At 40.0% G+C, this 6,915-nt stretch overlaps 1 pseudogene; it reads right to left on the bottom strand.

The window, feature by feature from the left end:
- Window positions 1–3,260: 3,260 nt before the first annotated feature.
- On the bottom strand, window positions 3,261–5,369 carry LOC112394554 (40S ribosomal protein SA-like; annotated as a pseudogene).
- Window positions 5,370–6,915: the final 1,546 nt, after the last annotated feature.

The following is a 6,915-nucleotide window of genomic DNA, read 5'->3' as shown; positions in this document are numbered from 1 at the left end:
AAATATTTTCTTCCATTCCATAGGTTGTCTTTTCATTTTGTCAATGGATTCCTTTGCTGTGCAAAAGCTTTTAAGTTTAATTGGGCCCCATTTGTTTATTTTTGCATTTATTTCTTTTGCCTTAGGACACAGATCTAAAACTCTTTTATGTCTCCCCAAAAGAGTCATCTGCCCTTTCAACCTCTAACTTTGTACCATTGGTTGCCTTTGAGTCAGCTCTGTAGAATCCTAATTAGGGCTCAGAAGAGCAAAATGGGAAGCCTCTGCAGAAGGTAATGGGTTCTTTTTTTTTTTACTATGTAAGGGCAGGAAATGATATTTATATTTAAGAAAATTGCTCTGAGAGCAGATGGGAGACAGCAGGAGCTGGACAAAACTGGGGCTGGGGAGATAAGGTTACAGACTGTCATAACTGACCAGGGAAGAGACAAAATGAGCTTGAGATTCGGGTAGTGGAGAGAGTTGGGGAGGGGTCAATACAAGCACAACTAAGGAAGTTGACTTGACATAGCATTAATTAGCGGGCACAGCTGATGTTTAGGGAAAAGCATGGGAAAGTTTTCTAGCTTGGGTAAGAAGATAGATCTTGGGAGTGATTTGCAAAGATAGAGAGTAAAGGGAGAGGGAATATGTCATTAAAAAGATGAATAAAACAGAAGGAGAATAAGATGGTAATAGGACTAATTTTGGACACATTGAAAGTGACTGTGGAGCTAGATAACCACAAGCAATTAGATATCCAGGTCTAGAACTGAGGAGACATACATGTTGACCAGACAGATTTGGAAGTCATCAGCATTTGTGTGTTAAGGCCTTGGAAGGGAATGAGTCTATCCAGGGAAGTGTGAGCTGTAACACAAAATGGAAGCCATGAGGGAGACTGAGAAAGAACAACGGGAGAGGGAGAAACAAAGTCGAAAGAGAGTTATGGCAGAAAGCCATGAGGCGAGTGCTTCATCAAGGAGGGAATGGTCAATAGAGCCAAATTCCACAAAACAGCGTCTACACTGCCAGGAACCAGTTCTCCCTCCATGATTCATTGAACCTGTCAACACCACATCGTGATTCTAATCTCTCAGGTCAAAGCCCAGTACCTCTGTCTGACTCATTGTTTCCTCATTCTCTATATTTAAGGTGCTAAATTTCCTTCCCATTCCTTGATATCCATTCCTTTGTCTGTAAACTCAGTGCCATATTTATTCCCTTCAATTCTTTACAATAAATTTTTAACTTGAAAAATTAGTTTTGTTTGGGAAAATAAGTCCCTATGTATCTAAGTATTAAGAAATGTATGAGAATAATAAACACCAAATTTAGGATGAGGATTACCTCTGCAGAGGGTGGGACAGTTATGATTAGGGAAGGGATATCAACTGCATTTATAAAGTTTAATACTTAAGCTGGGTAACAGGATCATGGATTTAAGTGACCTGATAGTTAAATAATGCAAAAAAAAAAAAAAAAAAACGATTTAAGAAATGCTTTATAATGACATCACCCTGAAATTCAAGTTTTTAAGGTCTTCTCAGTGTGGGACCCTGCTCTCTGTCTTATCTTACTTCCCACAGTTCCTTGCAGTATTCTCTTCTGGGTCTGGCTCCTCTCTATATCATTCAAAAAGGTCATTGTCAAGTGCATTTCTTTGTTTTCTTTCATTGTTAGCGTCCCCCTGCCAGAAATGCAACTCCACTCAGTCAGGTATTCCTCTCCAAAATCTTTACAGCCCTTTAAGCTCAGAAACATTTGTTGCCCTCTCTCCATTGAACATGAACTCCCTGCCCTCTGAAATCTCACGAGTGCATGCATGTGTGTGTGTGTATGTGTGTGTAACATCCTTATCTATCACTTGCATGCATGTGTGTGTGTATGTGTGTGTAACATCCTTATCTATCACTTTCAAATCTACTTGCATGATATTTTTATCAATATAGTTCAGTAATTCTAATCCTGGTGGCATATTAAAATTATCTGAGACGTTCTTAAGAAATATTATATGTCTGGACTTCAACTCAAACAATGCTGAATGACAGAATTTTAAAAATCTTCCAAGTTGATTCTAATACTACAGTTCTAGCTTGATCATGTCTTGAAGGCAGGGGCCACCTCTTCTTAGCCACCTCTACACTAGCACAGAATTTCACATATGAGTACATGAGATATGTGAATACGACCTTAAACACCAATTTCATTTAATGAAACCCGGAAAAGCTAATAATCTTAAGAAACTACTGCACTATTCTTCTGATATTACAATATATAAAAAAGTCCACTCAGCAGTAACTTGACTTTCAGTAGTTCACTGTCATGAATATTTGGAAGCAAGTTACCTAAATGTGCAAACATGAACAGCTGGACTGAAGTCGAACACGGACTGAGTGATGTTGAATACTGGAATCCAAGGAGGCAAGGCCATAGATAAAAGCTTTTAGTCCCAATGTTTGACAACTGATCCTTAATGCCAGATAGGATCAAAGTAGCAGAAGACAAGTATAAAAAATAAAGCATGAAAAATGTAGGGCATTTAGTAAAAGAATGACAGTACAAAGATGTTAAAAAGAATCGTTCATGATAATAAGCATAGTGGGATAAATCCTGTTCTAATTTTCCAAATTAAATCATAAATGTTTATAACTTGTGTGTTGCATGGTTCTTTACAGGCAAATGGTATTTAAATGCCTAAAGTTGTTACATCTGTGTTAGTTGTGTCTAAATGATACGCTTCTATTTGCAATAGTCTTGATGGCAAGAGTTAGATAATTATTTACATCATTGGCATACCATCAGAAAAGAGAATGTATTTTTAATCCAAATTTTCAGAAGGAAAATGAGAAGATATATTAGATAACTTTTAATGTCTCTTCCAACCTTTAGATTCTTTAACTAAACTACTTCTACTGATCTATCTTCAAGCTCACTGATTCTTTCCTCGGCCATGTTACATCTACTGATAAGGCCACAGAAAGCAGTCTTCATTTCTGTTACAGTGTTTTTTGACTTCTTACATTTCTTTTTGATTCTCTCTTAGATTTTTCATCTCTCTGCTTATACTACCTCTCTGTTCTTGCATGTTGTCCTTTTTTTTTTCATTAGGGCCCTTACCATATTAATCATATTTTGTTTTATTAAAAATTTTTTCAGAAACTGTTTATTTTCCAACAACCTTATTTCCATTTTCTGTTTAAGAATCTGTAGACGAACAGCTTAAGAACACTCAGTGGTTGCTCCTATATGTCCAATGGACTGAGCAGTGGGAGCTGCAACTATTCTTCAGCAGTAAACTTCTGAAAAGGCACAGGAGGAACCTTCATGCCTTCAGCCCAGCCTGAGACCTCGGGTTGAGTAACAGTAAACTCAGGAGCTGGAGCAGTGCATTCACTCTGAAATTTCTCCTTGGTCACAGCCTTTACAGCAGCACCCTCCTCTTCCTTTTCAATCTCTTTAGGATTTCTGTAGAAGTAGAGATCAAGCATGACCTTCCATAAGTGTTCCTGGGAGATGGTGCCATGCACACGTAGAACTTCTGGGACAGCATCCATCACATCAGACCAGCTGAGCGAGCTCCCTTGTATGGGTGGCAATGTCCACATAGCACAGAGGAGAGTCTGTGTCACACAGAGCAATAGTAGGCAGGAGATGCCCCTGTGAGAGGCTGGTTGTCAGCCCTGGGATCAGTAACCACCAAAAGTCTCGGCTCCAGTAAGGCTTCCGGGATCTATTTCCAAGTTCTAGGAGTAAGGCAGCTAGCAACAGAGCAGAAAACTTCAGCTCAGCTCACTGGCCAATATTCCCGTATGACATGACACTGACATCAGCTGGGTTTTCAAAGGCAACAATGGCACCAGCTGCCGGCAGAAGCTTCTCTCAGATTTTCTTCAGATTTATGATGTAGATGCTATCACTTTACCTTTGGTGATGGACTATTCCATTTAGAAGTCAAGGTTGGTACCACCTAAGTGTGTTCCTGCTGCAAGGAATTTAAGGAACTCTTCCTCTTTATTTGCAGGACATTGAGGGCTCTGGACATTGTGAAAGTTTCCCTCTAAGTTACAAAAGAACCCAGAACAATGCTGTATGGACCCCTCTCTGGGTAGCACATAAAGGCTAATCACAGCTATTTTCAATTCTCTGTCTGATAATCCCCAAATCTGTGTCACATCTAAGTCTGGTTCTAATGCTTTCTCTGTCACTTCAGTCTGTTTTTTCTTGCCTTTGGCAGGCCTTGTAATTTTTGGTTGAAAGGTAAATATGGTGCTTCCTTGGTGGCACAGTGGTTGAGAGTCCGCCTGCCGATGCAGGGGACACGGGTTTGTGCCCCGGTCCGGGAAGATCCCACATGCCACGGAGCGGCTGGACCCGTGAGCCACGGCCGGTGAGCCTGCGTGTCCAGAGCCTGTGCTCCACAACGGGAGAGGCCACAACAGTGAGAGGCCCGTGTACCGCAAAAAAAAAAAAAAAAGGTGAATATGATATGTACAAATAATTAGAATGAGGTAAATAGGGTTTTAGTATGAAGATTTATATTAACTTTTGCTGTAGCAATAGGTTCTAGAAGATTCGAATTCCTCTAGTGTCCTTGCTTTGTTTTTCCTCTTGACATTGGGCTTTCCTGAGAATGCCTCCTCAGAGAGAGTCTGCTTCTTGTAGGACTTAGAGGTGTAATCTGTTTTACTGTAGCCCTGTTGGGGGAGAGTTCTATAATTTTTCAATTAAATTTCAGTGTTTTAATCGACCTTGATCTTGGACTGTGACCTTCACAGGTGTTTCTCCATGGTACAGCTTCCCCTACCCACCACCCTGCACTCCCTTCCCTGGCTGCAGCCTTCCCAATCTATTTCCTTGAACCTCTGATCCCTGTTGACTATGCTTTTGTTTTCTGTTTTTGTTTTCCCTCTTCAGGTGAAACAGGAAGCCTGGAGGGGGGTGGAATGGGAGGGGTTCCCTTCCACCAGCTGGGATAAGGCTCTGAAAAAGTCCTTTTGCCAGGAGAGTATCCTTCATTATGGTTCAACTGTTGGTTTATTTCACAATGATTACTCTTCCCTTCTCCCTGAGAACCACAGGGACCTTTCTTGGATCTTCATGGTGAGAACCTAGTGGAGGCACCAGAAACAAAGCCCATGAAAATGTAGGGACCCTCTTAAGACTGCAGCCCAAGAAGTCTCTCGCTCTTATCTTAATCCACATTCTGCTTCCAGCCAGAAATTCACCAAAATTACTGTTTGTGTTCCTACCAGTTTATGGCTCCAGCAGCTTCTGCTTCAGGTCAGCAAGTCTCACCTGTGTGTCTCTGCATGAAGTTGTCTCTTCAGATTTCTGCCTGGTAATTTGCCCTGAGACCTCAGTTCTCTGACGTCTTCAAGAATAGTCATGGATTTTCAGTTGATCCAGCCTTTTCTTATTGTAAGGACAGCAGTGACAACTTCCAAATTTTTTGTCTGTCAGAGCTGAACCCAGAAGTCTAATCAAATTATTTCTAATTGTATGTTTCTAAACTTGTAGGCACACATAATAGTTAAATGCAAGATTTAAAAATATTCTATCCGAACTAAATATCTTGTCATTTAAGTATATTGTAAAACTTAATTTAAAAAAAACTGTCAGTGTTTAGTATTTGTTGACACTTAATATTTTAATTTTTGTCAGTTTTCACTGTTGACGTAGTGAACATTGCTTTTAGTTATTTAATTTATGAAACTGTTGCTTCTCAATTAATAAACATAGTAATAGCAGTCACTGCCATTTCACGAAATCTTCCTCAGAGGTTACCTTATTTATACCCCCATTAATCAAGAGTAATGTTTGGTCTTATTTTATTCTGCCTATTTTGGGTATTAATATATTTATTTAAATAACTTACAGTATCTGGAAACTTTGATCAAGTTCAGCATTTCACTGTATTTATGAAACTACTTGCTCTGGTTTCTTAACCTAAAATACTTTTAAAAATCACATTTTATGTCACAATCTCAGGAATTTTTTTTTTTTTTTTTTTTTTTGTAAATAGGTAAAGCACCTCCTACAGAGTTTTTTTTTCTTTTAATGAATTAATTCATTTTGGCTGTGTTGGGTCTTTGCAACCAAGCCATTTGCTGGGCATGGGCTTTCTCTAGTTGCAGCGAGCCGGGGCTACTCTTCATTGTGGTGTGTGGACTTCTCATTGCGGTGGCTTCTCTTGTTGCGGAGCATGGGCTATAGGCATATGGGCTTCAGTAGTTGTGGCACTTGTGCTCAGTAGTTGTGGCTCATGGGCTCTACAGTGCAGGCTCAGTAGTTGTGGCACAAGGGCTTAGTTGCTCTAAGACATGTGCGATCTTCCTGGACCAGGGCTCAAACCCATGTCCCCTGCATTGGCAGGCAGATTCTTAACCACTGCGCCACCAGGGAAGTCCCAGGATTATTTTGATTATTGAAGCTCTTCTGGAATAAAGGGAAAGTATTATTACTGATGGGGTTTAGAACGTGCTAACTCCAAATATGGCACTGTTGTATATTGAATATTTTAAATTGATGGAATTTGAGAAATGGAAGGTGCTGGAAGGACTGTCCACCCCCTTCTCCCCTGAAGCAAGGCATAAGGCCCTCAAGTGAGAGGTGCCCTTTCTATAGCAGGAGGAAAGGAGCAGCCTTATCTCTGAACGTGAATGTACAGGTCTTGCTAAGTTTCCCCCATTTGACTACAGTTACCTCATACCCTTTGTCCTGTCATATCTTTTCTCATCTTTCCACTCTTCATCAAACCCAGCATAAAAACACTTAGGTTTAACTGCTTCTTTGGTCTTTACTTCCTTTTGAAGGCTCCTGTGTCACACAAAACTGACGTTAAATAAATTTATATGTTTTTCTCTAATTAATCTGTCTTTTGTTACAGAGGTCCAGCCAACAACATGAAAGGTAAAGGAAAGTGATATTTTTTCT

Source organism: Neophocaena asiaeorientalis, unplaced genomic scaffold, assembly GCF_003031525.2.
Source record: "Neophocaena asiaeorientalis asiaeorientalis breed wild unplaced genomic scaffold, Neophocaena_asiaeorientalis_V1.1 scaffold915, whole genome shotgun sequence".
NCBI classification, from domain to species: Eukaryota; Metazoa; Chordata; class Mammalia; order Artiodactyla; family Phocoenidae; genus Neophocaena; species Neophocaena asiaeorientalis.
Note: the sequence above shows the minus strand (reverse complement) of the source record. Positions and strands in the feature narration are given on the sequence as shown.